Here is a 24,368-nt window from a genome sequence, read left to right on the forward strand (position 1 = left end):
TTGCCTGAGTATTTTGTGAATTTGACTATGATATGCCTTGTTGATGGTCGGTTTTTGTTGAATCTAATGGGGGTCCTCTGTGCTTCCTGGATTTTGATGTCTGTGTCTTTCCCCAGGTTAGGAAAGTTTCCCGCTATGATTTGCTCACATAACCTTTCTACTCCTATCTCTCTCTCTTCCTCTTCTGAGACCCCTATGATTCTGATGTTTTTCCTTTTTAATGAGTCAGTGATTTCTCTAATTCTTAAATCATGCTCTTTTGTCTTAATCTTCCTCTTTTTTCTGCTTCATTATTCTCTATAAGTTTGTCTTCTATATCACTGATTCTCTTTCTTCCTCATCCATCCTTGCTGCCGCAGCATCCATCCATGATTGCAGCTCAGTTATAGCATTTTTTTTCATTCTGAGTATTTTTTACTTCTTTTATCTCTGGGAGTCTAATCTATTTTCGACTCCAGCTCGTGTTCTTATTATCGTGATTCTAAATTCTGGTTCAGACATCTTGCTTGTATCTGTGTTCGTTAAATCCCTGGCTGTCATTTCTTCGTGCTCTTTCTTTTGGGGTGAATTCCTTTGTTTTGTCATTTTTAAGGGAGAAAAGGAATTAATGAGGTAGAAAAATTAAAAAAACTAAAATTAAAAAAATATTAAAATTAAACACACACACACACACACACACACACACACACAAATCGAATAAATGATGCTAGATCCTAGGTGTGTTTTAGTCTACGTGTTGAAAGTGGTTTGACAGAGAAAAAAGGGGGGAAAAAAAGGAAATCATTTGAGAATTTGAAGAAATGAATACACCGAAGTAGACGCAAATAAGATGATGGGAGTAAAATAGAATATGAAAAAATTTACACAAAAGTAAAGGATATAGTAGAAAAAATTAAATAAAAATATTTTTAATAAAAATTAAACATAAAAATGATTTTTTTCTCTTTCTGTATTTAAGAAAAAGAAAAGAAACAAAAAAATGAAAAAAGAAAAAAAGGAAATCGGTTGAAAATTTGAAAAAGTGAATACACTGTAGTAGACTAAAATAAAATAATGGAAGTAAAATAGAATTTGAAAAAATTTACATAAAAGCAAAACATACAGTAAAAAAATAAAGAAAAATATTTCTGATGGAAATTGAAAGTAAAAATGAAATTTTTCTCTTTCTGCATTCAAGAAAAAGAAAAACAAAAAAGAGAAAAAAAAGGAAATCGTTTGAAAATTTGAAAAAGTGAATACACTGAAGTAGACTAACATAAAATTATAGAAGTAAAATAGAATTTGAAAAAATTTACATGAAAATCAAAAATATCGTAAAAAAATTAAAAATATTTTTAATCAAAATCGAAAATAAAAGTAATTTTTTTCTCTTTCTGTACTCAAGAAAAAGAAGTGAAAAAGAGAAAAAAAAAAAGAAAGAGAATTGAATAGATGGACCTGCTAACAGATTGAAATAGGACTGAAATTACTTTGTTTTCCCCTAGAAATCAGACTATGAAGCACTTTATTGTCAATGAACTAAGCAGGCGGTCAGACTTGTGTTCTTGAAGAGCGAGGTTGGCCCAGTTGTGCAGGGCTCTGTTATTGCTCCATTCTCCACTAGATGGCACCGCTAGCCTACTGGGGTGGATTGTTGGGGTGCTTGTCGATGCGCATGCGCGGGAGCGGTGAAAAATGGCGTCCCCCAGCCACCCAGACTGTTCTCCCGAATCAGCAATCGCGCACCCGTCCTCCGTTTTCAGCTCTCGTCCACTCCTTGCTTTTCCACACTCCATCACCAAGCCCCAGGCAGTACCTCTCTCCTGAGTTTTGTCTCAGATGTGGCTGTTTTCCCGGCCCCTTACTTCTGAAGGACTGCGGCTTTGACCCATTCTGCCCCTCTGCGGGAGGGTCTCACTGAGCAATGGACGAATGTCAGCTGCACCCAGGAACCCTTGCTGGACCCGGCTGTTGCCAGTGCCCCGAGACTGCGGCCAGGTGCCAGCCGGCCCAGAAAAAGTTTGCGAGACAGTGTTAGCAGCAGCTTTTCAGGGATTATGGAAAATCACCATACACATTTGGCACCAGGCTTCACCCTCAACGACCTTGTTCCAGCACCAGGGAATGTGGCTGTTCTCTGGGGTCTGCAGGGACCAGGTGGCTTCAACAGTCTGTACCTAATGTTCTTCCAGCAGTGGAACCGCTTTTCCCCATGTGGCCCAAGAACCTCCCTGACTCCACTCTGCTCCTGGAGACTCACCCTTCCCACCAGAGCACCACCAGGTATAGAGCTGCAGAGTTGCAGACTTTTCACTCCCCTTGTTTACAGTCTTAATGGAATTTAAACCCTCTCCTTTCTTTTTTCTCCCTTTTAGTTTAGTCCCTGCAGTTTCCAATTTTCCGCTTTCTCTCTAGCTGTTTTCGGGGAGGGGTATTCTCCCCACCGTCTCTATCCCCTCTCCGCACACAAAAGCACCTCCCTTCCCACGCCTTCTCGCTCTCCAAGTTCAGCTCTGCACTGTGTATCTTCTGAATTCTGTGGTTCAGGTTGTGCAGATTGTTAATGCTCCAATCAGTTTACTAGATGTGCAGGATGGTTTAGTGTTTGTCTGGCTGTATTTCATGGACATGAGACACACAAAAAACTTCCATGCTGTTCTTCCATCTTGGCTCCTCCCCTGAAAATATTTTTAACATATCTATAAAAAGACTTGTATATGCACTATATAAGGAATATTCACAAGTCAATAATAAGACAACCCAATAAAAATGAGCAAAATTTTTGAACATGAACTTCCCAAAGAAAAATATATCAATGCCCAATAAACATCGAAAAGGATGCCCAGCCTCACTATTCATTAGGGAAATGAAGAAAGCACAATTAGTTACCAATAGAAAGGCTAAAATAAAAGGAGCCATATAAATGTTGGAAAGGATGTGGAAACCAGAATTTTTATACATTGCTGTTGGGAATGTAAAATAGTACACTTTGGAAATGGTTTGGCAGTTTCTTTTTTTTTAAATTTTTTTAAATGTTTGTTTATTTTTGAGAGAGAGAGAGGAAAGAATGAGTTGCAGGAGGGGCAGAGAGAGAAGTAGACACAGAATCTGAAGCTGGCTCCAGGCTCTAAGCTGTCAGCACAGAGCCCGATGCAGGGCTTGAAGTCACAAACTGCAAGATCATGACCAGAGCCGAAGTTGGAGGCTTAACCCACTGAGCCTCCCAGGTGCCCCTGGCAGTTTCTTATAAAGTAAAACATAGGGGCACCTGAGTGGCTCAGCTGGTTGTGTCAGGCTGCTGATTTCAGCTTAGGTCATGACCCCAGGGTCGTGGAATAGAACCCTGTGTCAGGCTCTACGTTGAGTGTAGATTCTCTCTCTGCCCCTCTCCCCTGCTTGCATTCTCTCTCTCTCAAAATAAAATAAAATGAAATAAAAATAAAGTGAAACATATACTTACATATGACTCAGATATTCCTCAAGGTCTACAAACATACACATGACTCCTTGATATTTACCCAAGGGACATGAAAGCATATGTCCACACAATATGCGACTGTTGATAGCAGCTTTATTTATAATAGCTACAAACTTGAAATTACCCAAATGCCCATTAACAGGTGAATGGATAAAGTGTGTTATACACATACAATAGGATACTATTTAACACCATAAAAAAACTAAACTATTGAAATATGCATAAATGTCAATGAATCTCAAAGTCATTATAATGAATAAAAGAATATAGGCAGAATAAGTCATACTGTGTAGTTCCATTTATTTACAATTACAGAATATATAAACTATAGTGCCAGAAAGCAAATCAGAGCAGGGGGATTGAGATGGAAGTAAGGCTGGATTAAAAGGAGTTACAGGAAATTTTGGTAGAGATGAAAATGTTATCTTGATTGTGGTGATGGTTTAATAAAGGCATATATATCAAAACTGCTCACATTGTGCACTTGAAACACATGAGGTTTAGTGAACTGCAATTAGATATCAAAAAAGTTGAAAAAATACAAACTCTAAGAAAGTAGTATCATCTCAATTCTCTTTTGGGCATTCTCAACCAGTAATCTGCATCAATGGTACACAAAATGTTGACCTGATTCAGCCGTGACAAAATGCATTCTAAGTGTAAGATTAGCCAATCTTCTAATCAGATCAGGTGATTTAAACTTCCCTAAATTGGGGAACAAAGGACTGAGTGGAGTGCTAAGCATGGAGCACTCTTCTAGACTCTGTGGGGTGCTGGGCTTGACAGAAACTTGCATGGAGTTGCTTGTACAATATTTATGGCCAACCCACATATACTGAACACCAATCATTTAACCAATGAAAACTATTTCTAATATCCCTTATGCTAATTGACATACTCTATTGTATAGAGATAGGCAGAGATATTAAACCTGTAAAGTATCACCTTTGGAGTGTAGATCCCTGATTAGAGTTTTAAAAGTGTTAACTGATCACTTTGGGAGGTTGATTAAAACTAATTTATGCACACACAGATATACACATGCATCACACAAACACACACACTTATGCACACACATGCTCATACATATATATTACATGTTTTATTCTGAAGTTAGTAAATTATAGATATTTAAACCAAAACAAAGGATGGATTTGTTTTTGAATTTTTAAATCTCTTTAAAATACCCAAATAATTATTTTTGTTCCTTGTCTAGAACAGTGGTTTTCAGCCTTATCTGAAAGTCAATTAGAACACAGAAGTCAATTAGAACATTAAAAAACATTTTCAGAGATTCTGATAAAATTGATGTGACATTTCTTGAACACTGAGATTTTAGTTTTTATTTTTTTAAACTTTATTTTGAGAGAGAGAGCGAGAGAGAGCGCACATGTGTGCGGGGGAAGGGCAGAGAGAGGGAGAGACAGGATTCCAAGCAGGCTCCATGCTGTCAGCAGAGAACCAGACACAGCGCTCAAACCCATGAACCGTGAGATCGTGTCCTGAGCCAAGATCAAGAGTTGGTTGCTGAACTGACAGAGCCATCCAGGTGCCCCGAGCACTGAGATTTTAGAATTCTTCAGTTTATTCAAATACAGGGCTAAGTATGTCCTCAAACCAGTGTCAGTAGCATAATCTGAGGACTATTTGGAAATGCAAAGGCCATGAGAAGCCAACCAGGGGATTGAAGAGAGGGAAAAGAATGAGTTCAGTGTATGTCTTCCTCTGATTCCCCCCGATGAGGTTACCTTGGAGTGGTCATAGTTTCAGTGTGACTTGCTTATCTGCTGGGTTCTGGTCAGTAAGAGTCAGAGTCAGAAAATAAAATACTAAGGAATGAAAACAAATATTCTGATTTTCTTTTATATTCATTCACATGTGATGTGTTGTAGGAATAGAAAACAGCCTCCAGCATGTTAAATGTATATTAAATGGCACAAATTTATTTTTATATATAGTTGGTTCATTCAAAATTTATATTCTCTCTTTTTCAAGGTATTTGACTTTGATTCCAACATCTATATTAAAACTTACGTGATCAGAGATAACATTATTGAATGATCTAGTAAGAAATGAGGGAGCTAGCACATAACATAAGTAAAAGCAAAGAAACAATCAGTCAAAAGCTTAATGTAATTCGAGACACTTTTTGGCTCCAAAAGCAATGAAGACTGAGCCTGGGGGTTAGAACAGGATTGTTGCAGGAGAGACAGTACCTAACAGAGGTGCTGAGAATTAAGTTAGAACAAGGTGACAGCTGTATTTTCTTATTAAAAGACAGTATTACAAGAGAATTTTCTGAAGTAATATACGTTAATTCCCTAAAAACTATAAAGCTATAAATCATGATACACCATGGTATCAAATAATATCTTTTACACTCTTTTATATTTTGAAAAAATCAATCCTTTTCTCATCTATTCTCTAGAGCTGTGTGCCATCCCATAGTAGTGTCTGTGGTGTCCCTCTGTCCAATAGGGGAGCCACCAGCTGCATGTGATTATTTGCCACTGGTGATGTGGTGTCACTAAGGAACTGAATTTGTGGTTTTTTAGTTAATTTATTTATTTATTTATTTTTTTCAACGTTTATTTATTTTTGGGACAGAGAGAGACAGAGCATGAACGGGGGAGGGACAGAGAGAGAGGGAGACACAGAATCTGAAACAGGCTCCAGGCTCTGAGCCATCAGCCCAGAGCCTGACGCGGGGCTCGAACTCACGTACCGTGAGATCGTGACCTGGCTGAAGTCGGACGCTTAACCGACTGCGCCACCCAGGCGCCCCTTAGTTAATTTAAATTGAAGTAACCACATGGGGCTACCGTGTGGGTGGGTATAGCTCTGGAGTGCAGGCCTTACTTCTGCCCTTCTCAGTTCCAGGCTTTCTCCATTATGCTCACTCACACGCCATCCCATATTCCACAAAAAGGACATGATCACCTGTCATTTTTCTGATATGTGTCTCTTTCTTCCTAGTCCTTTTCACTACATTGTGGATTCAACCCAATAAGATAATATCTTATTTGGATAGCACTTAGCAATTTACAAAATGTTTTTACATGCATTATTTAGTTTGATCCTTATTTAAAAAATATATATAATATATATTACATATTATATATACTTTACATATTTATAATTTATATATTATATATAGATATATAGATGATAGATAGATAAAAATCTGTGGTTTTCAGTGATTTTCCCAAGTGAAAGTTTCTTAACTGATTTGATCAGGTAAAAGAGCTCATTTAAAAGAACAGGTGATTGACAATATAAACATAGGTGATCTGAGGCATTATGGAAGAGCATATTTAAAATTGTTCAGTGCTAATGTGTAAAGAACACTGAATTAGCAATATTCTCTTATTTATTTTATAGCTAGAAGTTTGTGCCTTTTAACTCCCTTCCCCTATTTTGCCCATTCTGCCCCCTATTATGAGTTAGATTTTTAGAAATTGAGGATAATAATTCCAACTAAACAGATTTGTTTTAAAGATTAAATGAAATAATATATCTAAAATATTTACTACTGTGCCTGACAGATAATAAGGATGAACAAAAATGGCTATAAGGATAATAACTATAAGGCTATAAGTATAAGGGCAATCACTGGCTATAGTACAGTGGTTAAGGGCTGACTTCTGGCACTTGATTTCCTAGGTTTCTAGCCTCTATTCCCTATTAGCTGTGGGACCTTGGACAAATGACTCAACTTTTTTTTTTGTGTTTTAGTTTTCACATCAGGGGACTCAAGACAATAATCATTGTTACAAGGATTAAATTAACAAATGTGTATAAAGAATTTGAAACAGTGCCTGAAACAGGAACACCATATACATAGTAGCTATTGTCACTCTTACCCTTGTTTTCATTACCTTTCTTCAATGAGAGAAGTTACTCTGATTACTCCCCTGGAGCTTCTCTATTATTATTTTTCTCATATGTCAAATGATTATCTCTGTTCTCATTTGTAGCCGAAAATCTAAAAAGATCAATCATAATTTTTCGCTGGGTGATCTTCTGCACTCGTGTGTTCTGATGAGTGGATGGGCATCAGGCCCTACATGTCACCAGGCAGCATCCCTGGGCAGCAGGCATAGCTTTGGGGTTTGAGCACTTCTATCCAGAGAGTGACAAATCTTCTTGTGGGGCTGGTGGTGAGTTAACCTGTGGTGAGAAGAGCCTCACAGAAAGGAGATGAATTACACTAACATCACTGGGCTTCCCCAGGATGTAGGTCCTGTCTTCAGTGTGTCAGAAGATGGTGGGCCAGCACTCATGAGGTCCTTGAAGAAGGCAGGGGTCTGTAGGGCTGCAGCCCCAGTGCTCCAGTGGTAGCAAATGCTTGGACTGCTAGTGATGCTCTCAGTCCATCTATTGCCCGAGTAATTTTGATGCTTTATGTATGTAGGTTGAGTTCCAGCTGGATGAACAAGGTTTTGCTCTCAAAAATATTCTTTATTTAAATCACCTCAATAGGAGCTTAGTAAACTGGTAAACTGGTAAAATGGCAAAGATGTATTCTTAGATTCTCCAACTTTCTAAGGAATTATTATCAGTGGGAATCTTCTTGGTGAATAGAAACCTATTATGTAAAAATTTTATGTGTGTTTCTTTTTAAGAAATAACATCTCTAATGTGATATTCTACAGAGAACATTACTGAAGTTATGGTTGCTGTTGTTCTCTTAAATGCCACTACCCACTAGTCCCTGAGAGACACAGGAGGTTAAGATAATGAGAAGGTGGAGGGGAGAAGTTTCTGATAATATAGCTTGAGACTGAGAGACAGGTGTTTTCATTTTTTAAAGCATAATTATCAGTAAAAGATGCTAAATGGATATTAATTTTGATGACCTCAGAAATCTGATTATCTTTTAGGTACTATTTCCTGAAGGTAAACCCTGGATAAAACTTTTCCCATTGGGGTACCTGGGTGGCTCAGTTGGTCGAGTGTCTGACTTGGGCTCAGGTCATGATCTCGCGGTTCGTGAGTTCGAGCCTCTTTTTGGGCTCTGTGCTGACAGCTCAGAGCCTTGAGCCTGCTTCAGATTCTGTGTCTCTCTTTTCTCTCTGCCCCTCCCCTACTTTCGCTCTGTTTCTTTCTCTCAAAAATAAATAAAAATAAAACATAAAAAAAAATTAAGATTTTTCACATCGTTCCTATTCCTCCTCAGGATCCAAAGTGCTCCCAGCTCCCCACCCACCTCCCTACCTTGTGCTATTTCCTAGAAAAAATCTGGTAAAGCTGTGAGCTAGCCCTTTGCATGGACTTTGAATTCAAGCCAGGACTGGGTTTGACTACTGGGTTCAAAAATATTTCTTAACTTTTTTTGAGATTTTATTTTGTTTTGTTTTAATGGAGATACCATTGCTTAGTGTACTGAGTTTTGTGAAGATTAAATCATGTACTTAGGGTTGAGTGCCTTGTACCGTATACAGGCCTTCAACAAATATTAATTTTCCCCCCTTTGTCAATACAGGAATTAGTGAACAAGGATGTTGACTAAGAAAGAAACTTAGGCAAAGACAAAAATGTCTTAAGAATTTTTAAAAACAAGCCAAACTCTGCCCATTCCCAGCTGTTTTGTATTATCTCTTTATTGATCTTCTCTATTTGGTGAGGTATCATTCTTATGGTTTTCTTTAGTTCTTTGTATGTGATTTCCTTTAGCTTTTTGAGAATATTTAAATAAAGTCTCTACTAATTCTAGTGACGAGGATTTCTCAGGGACAATTTCTATTAATTTCTTTTTTTCCTATGTATAACACACACTTTCTTGTTTATTTGCATGCATTATAATTTTTTGCTGAGGATTGGACATCTTAAATATTGTAATGTGACAATTCTGGAAATCATATTTTCCCTTTCTTTGGGGTTTGTTGCTGCTTCTTGTTACAGTAGCTGTTTAGTGAATTTTCTGAATTCACTGTTCTGAATTTTCTGAACTATTGTTTAGTAGTTTATATACTTTATTGTGTATGCTCACTGAAGTCCCTGTTCTATTTCTTCAGACTACTGGAAAAAGATTTTTTTTTAATTTAAAAATCATTCTAGTCTTTGTATATAGGCTCTGTATGTATGTTGAGGATGCCTTCAACACTCAGCCAGGAAGCTTGTGGCTTTGCCGTAGTCTTCATTTCTTGTTGCCTAAGGTCAGCCAGGGAGGTCAGCCAGGGATGAGAGATTTGTGCCTTGACAGGTCTTAATCTGAACATGCTCCTGCCCTGGGCATGTGTGTGGTCTTATAGATTCTCAGGGACATGTGAAAGCTTTTCAACGCCCTTGTTTCCCAAATCATCACATTCCCTAGCCTTTCTTCCCATACATTTCAGTCTATTGTTTGCCCAACTGTTATCCCTTGTCCCCAGCAGCAGTGCTAATGAATACATTTGCTCTTGAATATTTTCAACAAATGTTCCCTGGCCAGCCACCTCAGCACTGGGAGAGTTATGAGGTAGGTGAAATAAAGACAAACGCTTTGAGCTGGTCCTTCAGGGAGCACCAGACAGATCAAAACAACCACAATTCTTTTAGAATAAGGTTTGTTTTGCTTCCTTCTGTATTAGGAACCTATATTAGGAATGTGGGCTGTTGTCTTTATTGGTGCTATTAAGCTGGGGAGTGGTGTATGAGACCAGGGTAATTTAAATTGTCACAAAACTTTACCAAAATTCACTTGTCTTCTCTTGTTTAAGCATCCTTTTTATTTTAATTTTATTTTTTAAAACTTACATCCAAATTAGCATATATAAGCATCCTTTTGTGTGTGTGCGTGCGCGCGCGCGTGTGTGTGTGTGTGTGTGTGTGTGTGTGTAGATGGACCTTTGGAGTTTCCTACTTTATCATTTTTGCTGATGTCACTCTCCACCAATATTATTAACATCTTATATTAATGTATTATATTTGTTACAATTAATGAGCCAATATTGATACACTATTATTAACGAAAGTCCATACTTTATTCAAATTTCCCTAGCTTTTATGTAATGTCATTTTCATGTTCCAGGATCCCATGTCAATGTCATGTTCCAGGATCCCATCTAGGATACACATAACATTACAAGTCATGTCTTCTGAGCCTCCTCTTGGCTGTGACAGTTTCTCAGACATTATTTGTTTTTGATGAACTTGACAGTTTTGAGAATTACTAGTCAAGTATTTGGTGAAATGTCTGTCAACTGGGTTTGACTGATGTTTTTTTTTTCTCGTGGTTAGACTGAGACTGTGAGTTTTTGGAAGGAAGACCTCAGAGGTAATTTTCATCAAATCTTATCAAAGGTACATACTATCAACATGATTTTTCACTGTTGAGATTGACCTACATTACCTGATTGAGTTGGTGTTTGTCAGGTGTCTCCACTGTAAAGCTATTACCCATCCCCACCCTCTTTCCGTATCATATTCTTTCAGAGGAAGTTACTATGTGCAACCCACAGCTAAAGAATGGGTAGTTCTGTTTCATTTTCTAGAAGGCAGAATATCTGCATAAATTCTTTGGAATTCTTTATGGGATATTTGTGTCTTTTTCCTCATTTATTTATTCATGTTGTTATTCTTACCGATATGGACTCATGCATAACTGTTTTATACTTTGGGATACGATCTAATGCTAATTGTCCTACTTCTCCCAGCCTTGGTCATTGGGAGCTCTTCAAGTTGGCTCCTTGTCCTAGGGAATATCTTCACCCCCCACAAACCATCTAACACAAGCCTAAATCCAATAGTAAGTGCTTTTCAACATCCTATCACTGAGTTGCCCCATGGCAATCTTGTGGGGGAATATCTTCACCCCCATCACCACGTTTGTTTCTTTGTTTCAGCTGAAGGATCCCTGGTGGTAGATCCTTTCCCTGAAGCTGTGGTTGATGTTTGTGAACAATAGAAGTCAATAGTGATGATTAATGCTTTTGCCACCTGATCTTGAAAACACTTTGTTTTCTCAGGTTTAAATTTTACAAGTGTTGAACAGAATTTCCTACATTTAAAATCTTTAATATTTTTGTCCTTTTATTATTTCCATATTCTTATGCTTCTCAGATAGTTACAGCTGGTTTTATAACTTTGTAATCAACTTCTTATTTTGGCTTCTTTACTTCTCTAGCTCACATGGGCACAATGTTGTTTCTTGGATCTGAGTGCCTTTTTTCCTTTTCCTTTGCTCTCTGGCCCAGACATTTGTTTTTCTAACTTTCTACTCTCAGAGTTTTGCCTTGACAAAGATGAAGTTGGTGAGTTTCCACGTTTGTCACACAACACTTTCAAGTCTTGACTATCTTGACCCTCTGGAGTAGGACAGTCCCACCTACTCAACTTCTATTAGACCAATATCTATTCTAGGTCAAGCCTTAACCTATAATCATCTTGTCTGGCTTCCTTTTAGTAAGTTTTCCCTTTGCTTGATTTTCTTTTCTTTTTCTTTCCATAAATTTTCCAAATATGTTCTCCAAATATGCCACCCCCTTTGGCAATAATTCTATTCCTCTGAATGTCACACAATAATTCTTGGAGTCATTTACCTCTCTCTTCCTGGGGTTTCCCTCTCAAATCTGACCAGATTTCCTTAACCACTTTATTGCTCTGTCCTAGTTTTTAAGGGATGGTTTGCTGGTTCTTACAAAATGTTGCTGCTTTAAGAGGGATCTTTTTAAAAATTTCTGAACTTAGTTCTCTCTAGGATGTCATTATATCTGCTCACCAAGGCGTTTCCTCTTTTTTATCTGATTGATTTTTTTAGGTACCAGTCTTCCTTTCTGAACTGGTAACAACTGAAATATATTGCCCTTCTCCATCACCTTCCTTCAGAGAAGTTAGACTTGAGCATTATCACTTTTTTAACTTTGTAGTTCTCTCTCCCGGCTCTTAGCATCTCATTTCTCCTTCATATCTGCCCAGCCTATGCCTTAAGACCCCAATATTTTTTTAAGGAAATATCTTTCTCATTACTTCTCAGTTTGACACCTTCTATTTTATTTTCCTTCTTCTATTACCCTTGTTTTGATGGTAAGAAATAAGGCACCTGTTGAATCTACTTCAGTTTCTTCCTGGATCCTGGGGTAAATCAGAATCTCAGAGCCAAAGGCTGTCAGGCACAGACCTTTGAATGGCTTTCTCAATTTTTGGGCATTTAATAATCTCACTCAGTTATTTTTTGACCTCAGCCTAGGAAGAGAGCATTTTCTCTTTATAAAAAGAGTCCTAGTCCTTTTGATTTAAATATTAATAAAATCGACATCCCTTTTATGATTACAGCCATGGTTTGAACCTCTGAGCTCTAATAACTAGACTTTCTTCGATTATCAGATACAGAGCCTACTGGGGACTGTATTTTTGAAGTCACAGAGGTCTAATGAGTGTGCCTCATGAATTTAAGTTTGGTATTGTCTCTTCCATTGCTCGGCCACCCTAAGGGCACTTCACACACACACACACACACACACACACACACACACACACAGAATACAATTTGGGGAAGCTGAGATAGTAGGCAAGCATATTCGTGTCTGGAGATAAGATTTTTAAACTACAATTCCACTAAAATTTGTAGTGCATTTTCAATCCAGCCACTGTTCAAATTTCTGGCCTAGTAGTTAGAGATCTGGCTAAGAAATCCATTAAAGAAAACAGCTGATGTTCTTTTATCACCTAACGCTTAGAAAAGCTTATTCAAGAAAATAAAAAAGGTTGTCTTTCCTTATAGTCTGTTTTGTTCCAGGGACTAAATCTTCTGTGGCTTGTATTCATGAATGCCTAAGGTTTAATGCTACATCCCTTTAATGATAAAAACCCATCATGTGGTGCAATATAAGCCGTTGCAAACTACCAAGATTAATAAATTCGCATGGCCCACACTTACCAAAGCCCAAAGTCTAAGCGGGGTGTCTTGGTCCACTGAAACTCCTGTGTTTATGCTATGTAGGCCCCAGCATTCTTTCTAAAGAAAAAGCTTTCATTAGATTTAATCAGTTCAACTAAAATGTTTTCAGAGCATACAAGCTCCTGTGCTAGGAAATAAAATATATCTTCATTTGTGACAGTTGTGTTGCAATATAAGACCTGAAATCGCTGAGCAACTGCTTTAGTCACTAACATTTCTCCCATATGCTATCAAGTCATCCCTTCGGGCCTGGATAATATGTAAATAGTGGGACCTTCTCAATAATCCATTCCCTCTGGGAATCAAGTCCTGACCTTGAGCTAAGTTTGCTGGAAGTGGGTCTCTGCTACCACGGCTACTTAATTGTTATAGGTAGCCATGTTGTGTCTGTGATACTCAGTTTCTTTTAGCGTGTGTTTTTTTGACATGTCTTCCTTTTCTGTGGAAGTTTCTCAGGAATTTTTAAGATCAGAATGGACAGTTTGAGGGGGGTTGAGGGGTGGCCAATTGTCCAATGCTTCAGGTCCCTCACGTCCACTTACCTTAAAGATACCTGTCTGCGGGGCACCCAAGTGGCTCAGTTGGTTAAGCGTCAGACTTCGGCTCGGGTCATGATCTCATGGTTTGTGAGTTCAAGCCTTGCATTGGGCTCTCTGCTGTCAGTGATGAGCCCACTTCAGATTCTCTGTCCCCCACTCTCTCTGCACCCCCTCATAATAAACATACATTAAAAAATTACCTCTCTGTGTCTGTCACTCTCTCACATACACACACATGCACAAACATTCCATTTAAAATTTCATTTGAATGGAAAGATTATGCTACAATGAGACATTTGAATGTTATTACCCTCTAAAGATATAATCATCCTTCCTTCCCCATCTCATTAGATTTCTTGTAGGGAACAAATAAAGTACATTTGTAAAAAAGACTAAAGGAACTTTAAAACATTATATGAATGAAAATTAATATTAGAGACCTTGCTTTTCTTGTTTACTGGTGTCATTCAGTCATTTATTTAGGCATTAATTCACAAATACTAACTTGGCATCAACTATGCACCAGGTATTTGTGGAGCTGAAACAGAAAAACAAATGAAGACCCAATGTATTAGTTAGCTAGGGCTGTTGTAACAAAGTACCAGAAAATGAGTGACTTAAACAACAGCTTTTTTTGTTTTTTGTTTTTTTGTTTTTTTTTGTCTCACAGTCCTGGGGACTAGAAGTCTGAAGTTAAGAGGTCAGCAGGGTGGGTTCCTTTTGACAATCTGTTCTATGACTCTCTCCTAGCTTTGGGGAGTTTGCTGGCAATCTTCGGTGTTCCTTGGTTTGTGGATGCATCATCCCGGTCTCTACCTTCATGTTCATGTGGTGTTTCTGTGTATGAGTCTATGTCTAAATTTCCCTCTTTTATAAAGGCACCTGTCATATTGGATTAGGGGCCTACCCTACTCTAGTGTGACCTCATCTTAACTAATACATCTGCAATGGCCCTATTCCAAATAAAGTCACATTCTGAGGTGGGGGTTAGAAATTCAACATGTGAATTTTGGGGAGACATGATTCAGTCCATAAAAACTGCATACCATCTGCTTAAACTTAGAAGTTATAAATAAAATTAACAAGCTGTTAAAAATAATATGCTTTGTTCTCCTATTGCGACAAATGCATCTTCATAAACACCTGGAAAGGTAGGTTTTAATTTAGAATTCTTGGACTTCTTGAAGATTGTTGTCAGATTACAGTAGCCTGAAAAGGGCTGGCTCCCCTCCGGAGCCCTCTGTATGCCCCACTTTTTCTTCCTGCCTTGGTCTGCTGTGGCTGCCTTCTGCACATCTGTGGACACTGTAGCTGACACATTCTGCATCCATATAACCCTGCGGGCAACCTCCCTTAGGCCACCACTAGGGCCTGCTCATTTCTCACACTGAAGATGCAGTCTCACTGTAGATGAATGTGTCTCTGTAAGAGGCCTGCAAAGGCTGTTCAGGCAGGGAGTTCTGGGATTCCTGTCCTGGAATGTGGTCTAGAAAGAGGGTTCTGGGGGTGACTAATGCTCATAACTGGAGGAAGCAAGATTCTCTATGGTGAGGGCCCCAGGGCAAGGACTTCCTTTGCCGGGGTCTAAGGTTGCATTGTCAGTGAACAAAACTTGTTTACAGTCTTGGGGTTTATGGTTTAGTGAAAGGAGACAAAACATAAAACAATAAACAAACGAAGTAAATTGTATACAGTGTTCAAAGGAGTAAACTGTATAGAATGTTCAAAGATGATAAGTGCACAAGAAAAAAAAGTAGAGCAGAGGGGGAAGGATCTAGTGTTTATCTGGGGATAGGGCAGGTTCCAATATTACAAAGAGCTGTCAGTGTAGGCCTGACAGAGCTGGAAACATTTGATCAAGACTTGAAAGAGGTGAGAGGGTCAGGCAAGTGGATTTATGGGACCAAAGCACCTTTTGGAAAGAAGGAGCTTTCTGATAAAGATTCAGGGTGGAAACATGCCTGGAGTGCTCAGGAAACAGAAAGGAGGCCAGTGCTTGAGTGCTATGAGCATAGGAGGATGTCATGGGAGTTAAAATCAGAGGTAGCTAATGGGAAGAACACAAAGGCCTTTTAGGTTATTTTAAAGTTTGGGGCTTTTACTCCGAGATTAGCAGTTCCTGGAGAGTTTTGAGCAGAAGAATGACATGATCCCTTTAGCTGCTGTATTGAGAATAGACTATAAAGGGGACAAGGTAAGCATAGAAACAAAGAGACTATTTAGAAGAAGGTGAGTGTAGTAATCTGGGATAAAGATGGCAGTAGTACCTTGAAGCAGAGTGGTAACAGATGGAAATTAAAAAACAGTTGGCTTTGGGCTATGTTTTAAGGTAGAGGCAATAGGAATTTCTGATAGACTGAATTAGATTAAGAAAAAGAGGGGGAGGCTAGCAAGGATTACTTCAAGGGTTTTGCTCTTTAAACAGGTTTGAGGGGAAAAGATCAAGTGTCTCATTTGGGATATGCTGAGTTTGAGATATTTAATAGTAGGCAGTTGGATATGGAACTCTAGAATTTGGGAGGGGGATCTGGGCTGGAGTTATAAAACGGGATCATCAGCAAACAGGTATTTAAAGCCATGAGAATAGATGTGATTTTTAGAGAGAGAAGGTTGATGGAGAATAGGACCCAGGAGTGAGCCCCGGGACACTCCAACATGGGAGGTTATGGAGATGATGGTCCTGCGCAGAAAACTGAGGAGTCACCAATGTTACAGAAGGAAAGCACAAGAGGGTGTTGGGTGTCCTGGAAGCCAAGTAAAGAATGAGTACTGAGGAAGATGGAGTTACTGATTGTGTCAAATACTGCTGATGGGTTAGGTCAGATTGGAACTGAAAATTAACCTTTGAATTTAGCTGTATGAGTCAGTAGAGATCTTGACCAAAGTAGTTATGGTGAAGTGTTAGGGGCAAATAGCTCCTTGGAAAGAATCTGAGAAAAGAATGCAAGCAGAGAAACTGGACATGGAGTAGGGACAACTGTTCTGAAGAGTTTTGCTATAAAGAGGAACAGGGCAATAGGTAAATATTTAAAAGAGGAAGGAGGGTCCTGTTAAGTTTTTTTATTATGGTTGTAGCATCATGTAACCATGTAACATCATGATTTTATGCTGAAGAGAATTATCCCCAGTAGCAAATAAAGAAATGAAGCTTTTGAACAGAAGAGAATTCCAGTAATGTTTGTGAGTACATAAGAGGGGTTGGGATCAAATGTACAAGTTGAGAGGTTGATTTTGTGTAGGAGTGTGGATAGTTCTCCTATGGTAATAGGTCAGAAGGTGAAATACAGGATCTGCTAGGTGGGTAGATGCTGTGCGGGAATCTGCAGAGGTCTTTTGACCGATTCCAATTTCTTTTTTAAAAGTGTATTTATTTATTTTGACAGAGAGAGAGAGAGAGAGAGAGGCACAAAAAGAGAGGAAGAGAGATAGAATCCCAAGCAGGTGCTGCACTGTTTGGAGCTTAAACCACAGAACCTTGAGATAGTGACCAGAGTCGAAACCAGGAGTTGGACTCTGAACTGACTGAGCCACCCAGGCGCCCCTGACTGATTCCAATTTCTAAGTGATGTAGGAAACATCAACCTGAAGACAGCACTTAGGGTAGAAGGTGCTAGGGTTTCAGCAGAGAGAAGAGCTTATAAGCATTGTCTAGCAGAAACAGAGAGTGGGGCGCCTGGGTGGCGCAGTCGGTTAAGCGTCCGACTTCAGCCAGGTCACGATCTCGCGGTCCGTGAGTTGGAGCCCTGCGTCAGGCTCTGGGCTGATGGCTCGGAGCCTGGAGCCTGTTTCCGATTCTGTGTCTCTCTCTCTCTCTCTGCCCCTCCCCCGTTCATGCTCTGTCTCTCTCTGTCCCAAAAATAAATAAAAAATGTTGAAAAAAAAAATTTAAAAAAACAAAACAAAACAAAAAAAAAACAGAGAGTGAAGGGACCTGGAACATATGGAGTAATTGCCCAGCAGTACTGATGGCTTACTTGACTTGGATGATCATATATTTTATTGTTTTGTTTTGTTTTTTAAAAAATTCTATTTATTTATTTTTTAAATTCACGTTAGTTAACATACAGTATAGTCTTGGCTTCAGGAGTAGAACCCAGTGATTCATCTCTTACATGTGACATCCAGTTCTCATCCTGAAAAGTGCCCTCCTTAATTCCCATCACCCATTTAACCCACACCCCCCCCCCCACACACACCTCTCCTCCAGCAACCCTCAGTTCTCTGTATTTAAGAGTCTCTTATGGTTTACTTCCATCCCTGTTTTTATCTTATTTTTCCTTCCCTTCCCCTGTTCATCTGTTGTGTTTATCAAATTCCACATATGAGTGAAATTTTGAATGGGATCACATCAACCCATACCAGGCACTCAAATATTTTCTTCTTTTAGTTTTTATTTTAATTCCAGTTATTAACATACAGTATTATATTTGTTTCAGGTGTACAGTATAGTGATTCAACACTTCCATAAATGATGCAATGCTCATCATGACAGGGTTCTACTTAATCCCCATCACCTATTTAACCCATTCCCAATCCTCTCCTCTCTGGTAACCATTTTCTTCTCTATAATTAAGAGTCTGTTTCTTTGTCTGTCTCTCTCTCTTTTTCCACCCTTTTTCCTGTTTGTTTTGTTTCTTAAATTCCACATATGAGTGAAATCATGTCGAATTTTGTCTTTCACTGACTGACTTAATTTAGCTTAGCATTATACTCTCTAATTCCATCCATGTCATTGTAAATGGCAAGATTTCATTCTTTTTTATGGCTGAATAATATAAACACATGTATATATATATATATATACATACACATGTGTATATTATGTATATTACATACATAACACATATATGATTCCATTATATATGTGTTACATCTCCTTTATCCATCAGTTGGTGAGCACTTTGGCTGCTTCCATATCTTGGCTATTGTAAATAATGCTGCTGTAAATCTAGAGGTGCTGTATCCCTTTGGATTAGTGTTTTTGTATTCTTTGGGTAAATACCCAGGAGTCAATTGCTGGATCTTAGGGTAGTTCTATTTTTAACTTTTTGAGGAATCTCCACAAAAAAATACTGTTTTCCACAGTGGCTACACCAGACTGCATTCCCACCAACAGTGAATGAGAGCTCCTTTTTCTCCAAAAACACCTATTGTTTTTATGCTGTTGACTTTAGCTATTCTGACAGGTATGAGGTGACATCTCATTGCAGTTTTGATTTGTATTTCCCTGATGATAAGTAATGAACATCTTTCCATGTGTCTGTTGCCCATCTGTATGTTTTCTTTAGAGAAATTCATGACTTTTGCCCAATTTTTAATTGGATTATTTGTTTTTTGGGTGTTGAGTTTTATAAGTTTTTTATATATTTTGGAGAGTAACCCTTTATTGGATATGTCATTTGCAAATATCTTCCCCCATTCTGTAGGTTGCTTTTTTTTTTTTTTTAAATATTTATTTGAGACAGAGAGAGACAGAGCATGAACAGGGGAGGGCCAGAGAGAGAGGGAGACACAGAATCTGAAACAGGCTCCAGGCTCTGAGCTGTCAGCAGAGAGCCCGACGTGGGGCTCGAACTCATGGACCGTGAGATCATGACCTGAGCCGAAGTCGGACGCCTAACCGAGTGAGCCACCCAGGCGCCCCGGTTGCTTTTTAGTTTTGTTGATTCTTTCCTTACTGTGCAGAAGCTTTTTATTTTGATATAATCCCAATAGTTTGTTCTTGCTTCTGTCTCCCTTGCCTCAGGGACATATCTAGTAAGAAGCTGTCACAACTGATGTCAAAGAGGTTACTGCCTGAGTTTTTTTCTAGGATTTTTATGGTTTCAGGTCTCACATTTAGGTCTTCAATCCATTTTTAGTTTATTTTTGTGTATGGTGTATTAAAGTGGTCCAGTTTCTTTCTTTTGCATGTTGCTGTCCAGTTTTTCCAACACTGTTTGCTGAAGAGACTGTCCTTTTCCCATTAGATATTCTTTCCTGCTTTGCTGAAGATAAATTGACCATATAGTTGTGCATTCATTTCTGGGTTTGCTATTCTGTTCTATTGATCCATGTTTCTACTTTTTTTGCCAGTACCATATTGTGTTGGTGACTACAGCTTTGTAATATAACTTGAAGTCTGGAATTGTGATGCCTTCATCTTTGTTTTTCCTTTTCAAGATTACTTTGGCTGTTTGAGGTCTTTTGTGGTACCATCCAAATTTTAGGATTGTTTCTTCTAGCGCTGTGCAGAATGTTGGTGGTATTTTTGATAGCAGTTGTATTAAATATGTAGATTGCTTTGGGTACTATAGACATTTTAACAATATTTGTTCTTCCAGTACATGAGCATGGAATGTCTTTCCATTTCTTTGTGTCTTCTTCCATTTCTTTTATCAGTGTTTTATAGTTTTCAGAGTACAGGTCTTTTACCTCTTTTATCAGGTTTATTCCTAGGTATTTCATGGTTTTTGGTGCAATTGTAAATGGGATTGATTCCTTGATTTCTCTTTCTGCTGCTTTATTATTGGCATGTAGAAATGCATCAGATTTCCGTACATTGATTTTGTATCCTGCAACTTTACTGAATTTATTTACCAGTTCTAGAAGTTTTTTTGGTGGAGTCTTTGGGTTTTTTATATAGAATATCATGTCATCTGCAAAGAGTGCAAGTTTTACTTCTTCATTACTGATTTGAATGTCTTGTATTTCTTTTTGTTGTCTGATTACTGTGGCTAGGGCTTCCAGTACTGTGTTGAGTAAAAGTGGTAAGAGTGGGCATCCTTGTCTTGTTCCTGACCTTAGAGGAAAAGCTCTCAGGTTTTCCTCATTGAAGATGGCGTTAGTTGTGGGTTTTTCATAAATGGCCTTTATTATGTTGAGGTATGTTCCCTCTGAACCTACTTTATTGAGAATTTTTATTATGAGTGATGTTATACTTTGTCAAATGCTTTATCTGCATCTATTGAAATGATCATGTGGTTCTTAAACTTTCTCTTATTGATGTGATATATCACGTTAATGATTTGTGAATATTAAACCACCCTTGCAACCCAGGATTAATCTCACTTGATCATGCCAAGTGATTTTTTAAAATGTATTGTTGGATTTAGTTTGCTAGTATTTTGTTGAGGATTTTTGCATCTATGTTCATAAGGGATATTGGCCTGTAGTTCTCTTTTTTAGTGGCGTCTTTATCTCGTTTTGGAATCAGGGTAATGCTGGCCTCATAGAATGAATTTGAAAGTGTTCCTTCCATTTATATTTTTTGTAACAGTTTGAGAAGAACAGGTATTAACTCTTCTTTAAACATTTGGTAGAATTCCCCTTGAAGCCATCTAATCCTGAACTTTTGTTTATTGGGAGTTTTTTTGATTACTGGTTCAATTACTTTGCTGGTTATCAATCTGTTCAAATTTTCTATTTCTTCCTGTTTCAATTTGGGTAGTGTATATGTTTCTAGGAATTTATTCATTTCTTCTAGGTTGACAAATTTGTTGGCATAATGTTTTTCATAATATTCTCTTATAGTTGTTTGTATTTCTGTGGTGTTGGTAGTTACTTCTCTCTCATTTGTGATTTCATTTATTTGAGTCCTTTCTCAACTTTCATAAGTTTATCAATTTTATTGATTTTTTTTTAAAGAAGCAGCAGCTGGTTTCATTAACCTGTTTTTTTTTTTTTGCTTCTAAATCCTTTATTTCTGCTCTAATCTTTATTATTTTTTTCTTCTGATTTTAGGTTTTGTTTGTTGTTATTTTTGTAGTTCTTTTAGGTGTAAGGTTAGGTTGTTTATTTGAGATTTTTTTTTGCTTCTTGAGGTAGGCCTGCATTGCTATAAACTTCTCTCTTAGTACCACTTTTGCTGCGTCCCAAAGGTTTTTGATCATTGTGTTTTCATTTTCATTTGTTTCCATATAGTTTTTTATTTCTTTTTTAAATTTCCTGGTTGACCCATTTATTGTTTAGTAGTATTTAATCTCCACATATTTGTGGTTTTTCAGATTTTTTTCGTGTAGTTGACTTCTAGTTTCATAGCATTGTTGTCAGAAAAGATGCATGGTATGATTTCAATCTTCTTGAATTTGTTGAAGCTTATTTTATATTTTTATGTGATCTATTTTGGAGACTATTACACGTGCACTTGAATGTATGTTCTGCTGTTTGAGGATGGAATGTTCTGCATTAAATATCTTTTAAATCCATATATTCCAGTGTGTCATTCAAAGCCATTGTTTCCTTGTTGTATTTCTATTTAGATGATCTGTCTGTTGATGTTAGGTGTTAAAGTCCTCTCCTATTATTCTATTATTATGTATTAGTTCCTTTATGTTTGTTATTAATTATTTTATATATTTGGATGCTCCTCAATTGGTTTCACATATATTTACAATTATTATATCTTCTTGTTAAATTGTCCCCTTTATCATTATATACTGTCCTTCTTTGTCTCTTGTTACAGTCTTTGTTTTAAAGTCTATTTTGTCTGATATAAGTATTGCTACTCTGGCTTTATTTTGATCTCCATTTGCATGATAGATGTATATCCATCCCCTCACTTTCAATCTGCAGGTGTCTTTATATCTAAAATGAATTTCTTATAGGCAACATATAGGTGGGTCTTGTTTTTTTTTTTTAACCATTTTGTCACCCTATGTTTTTTTATTGGAGTGTTTAGTCCATTTACATTCAAAGTAATTATTGATAGATACATAGTTTTGTCATTTTATTATTTGTTTTATGGTCGTTTCTGAAGATTTTCTCTGATCTTTTCTTGTCTTCCTCTCTTTCATGGTTTGCTTATTTTCTTTAATTTTATATTTGGATTTATTTCTGTTTATTCTTGCACATTAGTAGTTTTTGATATATGGTTGCCATTAGGTTTGTATATAGCCTCTTCTGCACATAGCTGTCTATATTAAGTAGATGGTTGTTTAAGTTTGAACCCATTCTTTACTCCTTTTCTCCCCATGCTTTAGGCATATGTTGTTATATTTTATATCCTTTTGTTTTGTGAGTTTCATGACTGAATTTTTACAGAAATATTCATTTTTACTGCTTTTGTGTTTCCTACCTTGATACTGTCACTGTTGGTCTCCTACTCAGAGTCTCCTTTAATATTCCTTGTAGGGCTGGTTTAGTGGTCACGAGCTTCTTTAGCTTTTGTTTGTCTGGGAAACTATCTCTTCTTCTATTCTGAATAGTAACCTTGTTGGAGAAAATATTTTTGGCTGCAGATTTTTCCCCTTCAGCTCTTTGAATATATCATGCCACTCCTTTCTAGTTTACAAAGTTTCTTTTGAAAAAATCTCCTGCTAGCTTTTTGGATTTTCCCTTGTAAGTTACTGTCTTCCTTTGTCTTGTTGCTTTAAAAATTTTGTTTATCACTATTTTTTGCCACTTTAATTACAAATGTGTCTTGATGTGGGTCTGCTTTTGTTGATTCTGAGAGTTCTCTGTGCCTCCTGGATATGGATATCTGTTTCCTTCCCTAGATTAAGAAAGTTTTCAGCTATCATTTATTCAAATAAATTTCTGCTCCCCTCTCTCTGTCTTCTTCTGGGATTTCTATAATTTGAATGTTTTTACATTGGTGGTGTCACTGAGTTCCCTAAGCCTATTCTTATTTGCATAATCTTTTCTGTCTTTTGTTTAGCTTGATTACTTTCCATTCTATCTTCTAGGTCACTAGGTCCTGTTCATTCCATCAAGCATGTTTCATTTTGTTTATTGAGCACTTTATCTCTACTGTTATTTCTTATCTCTGTGTTAAGGGTCTCACTCATGTCTTCCACTTTTTTCTCAAGCCCAGTAAGTATCCTCATTATAATTGCTTTAAATTCTCTATCAGGCATGTTACTTATAGCTATTTTGCTTAGATCTCTGGCTATAGCCTAGTCCTATTCTTTCATTTGGGATAAATTTCTTTGTCTTCTCATTTTCCCTCCTTTCTGTGTCTGTTTCTCTGTGTTAAGAAGGTCAACTATGTTTTCTGCTCTTGAAAGTGACTTTACATTGAAGAAATCCTGGAGTTCCCTGCAGTGCAGTCCCTGTTCACCAGAACCAGGCACTTCAGGAGAGTATCCTACATGTGTTGCTTATGCCCTGCTGTTGTGTCAGAGTCACTTTTCCTTTCAGTGCGGTCATCTGCATTGACTTTCTGCCTGCTGTAGGCTGGCACTCAAATGTTTTCAATGAGTAAATTTTACAGTCCTTTATGTGTTTACATGGTTATGTAGATGACCATATCTAAGAGCTTAAATTACTTTTTTATTCATTCACAGTGAAGCATTGAAAAAAAAGCAAGAATTTAACTTTTTTAAGTAATTTAAATGGCAGGGATAAAAAAAACCCAAACTCCTATTTTGTTCTCTTAAAGAATGGAGCATAGTGCTTTGAGTTGTACCTACTTTGTAGGTAGAAATCCGTAGGATTTTCTACTCAAGTCATGATGAGTACACAAGTAGCTTCAGAAGTTAGAGAAATTCTTGATGTGCAAAGAGAAGAGGTT

General features: G+C 37.5%; 1 protein-coding gene across 1 annotated transcript in view; it reads left to right on the forward strand.

The window, feature by feature from the left end:
• PLCZ1 (phospholipase C zeta 1) overlaps positions 1-24,368 on the forward strand; it is a 154,458-nt gene that overhangs the window by 58,861 nt on the left and 71,229 nt on the right. The window lies entirely within an intron of this gene.

This window comes from Neofelis nebulosa, chromosome 8 (genome assembly GCF_028018385.1).
Source record: "Neofelis nebulosa isolate mNeoNeb1 chromosome 8, mNeoNeb1.pri, whole genome shotgun sequence".
NCBI classification, from domain to species: Eukaryota; Metazoa; Chordata; class Mammalia; order Carnivora; family Felidae; genus Neofelis; species Neofelis nebulosa.